Source organism: Dromiciops gliroides, chromosome 1 (assembly GCF_019393635.1).
Source record: "Dromiciops gliroides isolate mDroGli1 chromosome 1, mDroGli1.pri, whole genome shotgun sequence".
In the NCBI taxonomy this organism is placed as follows: Eukaryota; Metazoa; Chordata; class Mammalia; order Microbiotheria; family Microbiotheriidae; genus Dromiciops; species Dromiciops gliroides.
Genome location: NC_057861.1, coordinates 441,701,336 through 441,707,389, shown reverse-complemented (window position 1 = coordinate 441,707,389; position 6,054 = coordinate 441,701,336). Strand labels below are relative to the sequence as shown.

Below are 6,054 nucleotides of genomic sequence, written 5' to 3'. Positions count from 1 at the left end.
AAAGGGACACACTGGGACAATAACTGGCTCACTGGATGGGTTGTTTATTGTTCCTCAGAACAACTCTATCTCAGAAAAATAAAGGTATCAAGTTCAAAGCATCAGCAGGAACTCAGGGTAGCCTGTGATTGGAGCTGGTCTATCACTTTGGTTACTGCCAGAGGCAGGCCAGGAGTACTGGTGAGTGGCCAGCAGAGGGGATGCAGTAGGTCTTCATATACTCTGCTTCCCACTTCCCTGTGAAATATGCATATACGCAGCAGGGTCTGGACTGGACAATGGCAAGGAGGAAGGGGCCTCTTAGTCAAACAGTCTGGCTTCTGGGAAGTTCCTGCCCACTAGGCTTTCCTTTCCATCACAGCTGGCTGCAAGATTGCTGGTCTTGAAGCTGTTGAATGTGTTCCTCCACTTATACTTTGAATAGAGGGACAGGGTCTTTCTCTTCCAGGAGCCTCTGTTTTTCCACTGCTTCCTCTAAAGTCAGCCCAACCCATTTAGCCTCTTCTTCTGGGATCACAAATTCCTTGTACTTGTTAGAAATATCTTCTCTCTTTTCTGGATCATCTGGGTGGAGCTTAGGGTCCCTCCAGGAAAGATGCAATAGCATTCCTCATTTCAAATCCATCCTGAACTTGGAGCACAGATCCTCCTTTGGAGTCTTGAGGATATAGAAATCAAATCCATAGGCTTCATCGATCAGATCCAGAGTTCTCATGGTAACCATCGTTTTGAATTTCTTGTCCAAGATCTCACTGTAAAGCTCTCATTCATACAGATGCAGCTTCCAAGTCTTTCTCACATGCCTTGAGAGCTTGTCATTGTTGGTATATCTATAACCAGCGATCCAGCCCTCACCACTCCAGAGTTCCCTCTGAGATACAGGGGGAAAGTAAAGTGGGATGGGAACATCCTGGACAAGCTCACATTGTCCATTCTTGGGGTTTATCTTGTACTTGACCCCATGAGGTTTATAATGGACTGCAGTGGGTGTCCCTTCATTCTGCGGTGACTTAAGGTAGTGTTTGGTCAGGTGAGAGTAAATCCCCTGCCTCAGTTTCAAGGTTTTCCAGAGTTTAACAGGGTACTTGTGCAGTGGCATTAGGGGGAAGAGTTAAAGCACCCATAGTCCAGAGGAAGCAGAAGTTCTTGGGTGATTTTTTTTTAAAGAAAATAAAGAAAAGGTTTATGGAAAGGAGAAAGGGTTACTTCAAACCTTTGAAACTGAGATAATTGTTAAGTTTAGGCTCTAAATTTTAAAGGGCGGGTTCCTAATAGCCCTGGAAAATTGAGATTTTGATTTTGTAGTTGTAAATTTTAAAGAAAAATTTACCTGTTTTCCTCTACTTCCAAATTTGTAAAGGATTAGCACCCACCTACCAGGGTTGTTGTGAGGATCAAAATGATATACTGATTGTGAATTGCTTAACACATTGCTGGGCATATGGTAAGCACTATAAAGTTGTTTTTTATTATTATTATTATTTCTTTAATTGATTTTAATTACTCCATACTACATAACTTTATATCAGATTTTAGATGTGATTAGTATAAATTGGCAAAAGTTATAAAATGAATAACTTTCTGCATAAGATGATTTGGAAATATATTTCACTGAATTGATATCATTTGACTAGTGTTTTATTATTGTGTTTCTAAAATGTTTGTGAAATTTGTTAAACTATTATTACTTTCCTATATAAAAAATGCTGGGGGCAACTAGGTGGCGCAGTGGATAAAGAACCGGCCCTGGATTCAGGAGTACCTGAGTTCAAATCCGGCCTCAGACACTTGACACTTGCTAGCTGTGTGACCCTGGGCAGGTCACTTAACCCCCATTGCCCTACAAAAAAAAAATGCTGTTAGATGGCTTTTTTTGGTCTAGATTCTGTGAACTGAGCTATTAAAAGAATGTGATAAATAATAGACATTTGAAAATTGTTCAATATTTAATGGGGTATATTTTGTTTTAAAATAGGTAATAATAATAATAATAATAATAATTTGTTGTTTGAAAAAAGAATTGCACAGACCCTTTAAGATATTTTTATCTGTGAGGTTCCTTCGAACTTCGCATTCAGGAAGGATCATAAGATTTTTATCAACTCTTCTGATTGCATGTTATAAAACTCTAAAGTACTAAAGTCTGAGAACCAGGAACTGAGCAAATAGGATCTCTTCTCCCATTCCTTGTCAAAATGGAAGAATTTACCAGTTTACTATAGTAAGGAGTGAGTTTTCTTCTGAAATAGTTTGGCTATCACTTTTGTTAAATTATGAAATTGTATCTGCATGATCTGTAATGAAGTTACATTTCTGAGATAACTTGATAAAAGTGGATTGTAGATTAAAGGATTTTAAGATAGGGTCACGAAGCCAATAGTCCACCATTCAAGGATAAAATGGCATATACTACAATCTGAGAGCTAATAAATGTAGATGTCTATCCCTGGGAAAAGTTGAGGGATCAACCTTGGAATGGCCTAAGGTGGGATCCTCTTTTTTCTTTTTTCTTTTTTCTTTTTTTTTTAAGTGGGGCAATGAGGGTTAAGTGACTTGACCAGGGTCACACAGCTATCAAGTGTCAAGTGCCTGAGGCCAGATATGAACTCAGGTCCTCCTGAATCCAGGGCTGGTGCTTTATCCACTGTGCCACCTAGCTGCCCCAAGGTAGGATCCTCTTGAAGTTTCCCCATGGTGCTATCATTTTTAATAGGAAATTTCCCACCAGGTTAATTCTGAGCCTGGCTTTTCATACCCTATGAACAATGTGGAGCTTTGTTACATGTTTGGCTGCTAAATATGACTTGTGCCTGCAAGCAGGTATATGTCAGGTTACTCTGTACGCTTAAAGGAACAGTCTTGACATTGTTATAACTATGTCCCTTCTTTTTCCTTTCATAGAAAATTTCTATAAACAGCTGTGAATTATAGATTTTTTTTTATCACTGTGGTGCTCAATCTATGAATTACATAACTTAACATTACAGCATTTGAGTTTAAGTTATAATGTAGGTGTGATGTCCTCCTAAGGGGGAGAATTAGAATTAGACAAAGTAATAAGACAAAGATGTAATATAAAAGTTTTCTTAAATTTTTAGAGAGCAACAGGAATAGACTGTTTTTTCTAAGAATTGGGATATAAACATATATGTATATGATTGGCTTCTACATGTTTCTAATGGAAAATTCAGGCTTTAAGTTCTCAAAATTATATTAAGTATTTTACATAAAAAATTGCATTGGTAATTTTAAAGAAAGTGCGTTTTCCTATTTGGAAGTATATGTTTTAAGAAACAGAAGAGCTCATTTTCTAAGTCAGGCCTTCATGATTTTTTTAAGATTCTTCTTTCAGCTTGTTGATAGCATTGTCCATAATAGGTACATGGTTTAGGTAAAGAAAGAAACATCTAGTGGCATGTAAAAATTGAAACTCTCTGAAGTTTCAAGTGAATTATGGCATCCTAAATTTCTTATAGCTCTGATCAGAACTATAAGACTTGAGCTGGTTTTCACCACCTGAACTAGTTATTGGAAAACCAAGTTTAAGAAATTGTGCTAAATTGTATTGTCTTGTTACTGGCAGGTATGTCTCAAATTATTATGTTAGACTGTATTTTCTGGTATTATTGCTACTTATATATTAATAGCCATTGCACCCGTTTAAGTATTTATTATTCATTAATATTAAATATTAGTAAAGTATTGATCATGTGTCTCCCTAACTTCCTCATAGCCTCAGGCTTTCAGACCTACATTCTGAGCCAGGGGAATGGGTTCAGGAAGCCAGCCGAGAGCAATATGAGCTAGAGGGCAAGAGGAGAGCAAAAGAGACTGAACCTGGTGTAGCCAGGAGTTTTATCCTCTTTAGATAGAAGCTGGTCACCATACCTTGATTCAGTTCCATTGATTGACAGATTGACATGACTTGAGGGTGGTCTAAAGAGTATACAGAAAGGATAAATTCCTGCATCTAGGTGTGTTTCTTCCCCTAGCTAAACAAATAATCAATCTGCATTTCTTTTGTTCCCCTGGGCTCATCCCAGGAACTGAACTAAACTTTCTGGGGGAAAGGGGAGAGAGCAACTAGACTGATGTCAAATAAATAATTAACAATTATTTTCTCATACAGGTTTTAGCAAAATTACCTAGAAATTTCTGCAAATGAATTGGAACTGGAAAACCAAAGGCTCCTTCAAAGCTGTCCTGAGAATGAGGCCTATTCCAGAATGTCCAAAAGAAGATATTTCTAGGGACCAGATGACTACATAGGACATCTGGGACTCAAGATAAAATGTGCTGATTAAATGGATATTAGGAGTGGGTTACTGGGACACAAGAAGACTTAATGTTATTTAATATTGGTGATTATTATTGTATTGCTTTGGCCTTTTGTTTCATGGTGTTTGTGTCTGATGAGATTTCTTGGTTCCCTTGGTGACATATAAATATCCCCTCTCAAAATTAGATCATTGTAAACTCTGTAAGTAGTTTGATCCATACCCTGACTTAGTTCACCTATGGAATCTATTTAGCAAGGTTTTTCTTCTTGGGGGATATCATCATTATTGTTCTTAGACTTTATTTGAGTTGTTTTATTAAGCTTTGCAAGAGGATACCTCACAGTGGTCTTTTTTTTTTAAACATCTTACAAAAAGTTTATTTTCAAAAAATTAAACAGAATATACAATGACTAATTGTATGTATATATATATATATAAAGAAGCTCTTGGTATGATATAAAGAAAAAGCAGAAGCATAGGGTATCAATGGTGCTTCATTTCTTAAACTCTTTCCAAGGCTTCTAACATAATGATACTGTTTCCTCAGATTACCACCATTCCAATATTGTTCTGTTGCCCACCTGGTACCATCTCTACACATTCATCAATCACAAAATTCATAAATGGATCAAACCCCCACAATATTCCTTGGACGTGCCTCCCATCATTTAATTTCATTTTTTCTTTTTTTTTTTTTGCAGGGCAATGGGGGGTAAGTGACTTGCCCAGGGTCACACAGCTAGTAAGTGTCAAGTGTCTGAGGCCGGATTTGAACTCAGGACCTCCTGAATCCAGGGCTGGTGCTTTATCCACTGTGCCACCTAGCCACCCCCCACCATTTAATTTCAATGATAGCTTCTTGTCCATAAATTTTTTTTTAGCTCAGGCAGGTGTGCTTTGCTCATTTTGTTTCAGTTGAGGCCCTTCGCCTCTCCCCGTGCAAGCCTCGGCTTTGCTCACACTCTCCTTGCCGCCACTGACGCCACTTTACATCTTGCCCAGTGGTCTTTTTTTGATGTGTAATAGTGATAGCATGAAAACATTAAAAACCTCATAAATTTGGTTTATAGATAGGTAATCTATGGCAGGAGTGGGCTGGCCAAACTGATTCCATCTCCATCTGACTCCATTTTGAAACAAAAGTTTCATTTTCCTGTAAATACCACCTGCTTGCTAATCATAGGAGTTGAATGACATCTTGTTTCACATCTGGGAAAGTCTACCTGTTCACTCTATCCCCTCCTAATTCCCTAAACTTGCTCATCCCCACCCCAATTCAGAAAGTCCTTAATATTTCTTCCAGTTAGAATTCAGATCGTCTAATCTTGTAACCTGGTTTATATTCTGTTGTTTGCTTCTAATGCATAAAAATCTGTCTCTCCCTGTATTCAGGGTCCAGTGTGCCAAGCTGAGGAGGTCTGTTCCTAATTTGTTATTCAATTGGCATTGTTTAATAAGTTGATAGGCTCAGAAGCTTGAACCTTTGTTTCCTCAATTATTTCAGATTTTACCCATCATAATATTGGTGGAGAGAGAAAAAGGCATGGAGAGAATACACATTTATTAAGCCACCTACTAAGTGCCAGGCACTGTGCTAACTGCTTTGTAAATATTATTTCATTTTATCTTCACCATAATACAGTGAGGGGTAGGTGCTATTATTACTCCCATTTTACAGTTGAATAAACTGAGCCAGAGGTAAGTGACCTGCCCAAGATCACACAACTAGTAAGTGTCTGAGACTAGATTTGAACTCAGGTTTTCCTGATCCCAG

General features: G+C 37.8%; 2 pseudogenes; both read right to left on the bottom strand.

Annotated features, from left to right (window-relative positions):
- Positions 1-338: 338 nt before the first annotated feature.
- On the bottom strand, positions 339-1,099 carry LOC122736387 (annotated as a pseudogene).
- Positions 1,100-4,781: 3,682 nt separating this feature from the next.
- On the bottom strand, positions 4,782-4,958 carry LOC122736943 (annotated as a pseudogene).
- Positions 4,959-6,054: the final 1,096 nt, after the last annotated feature.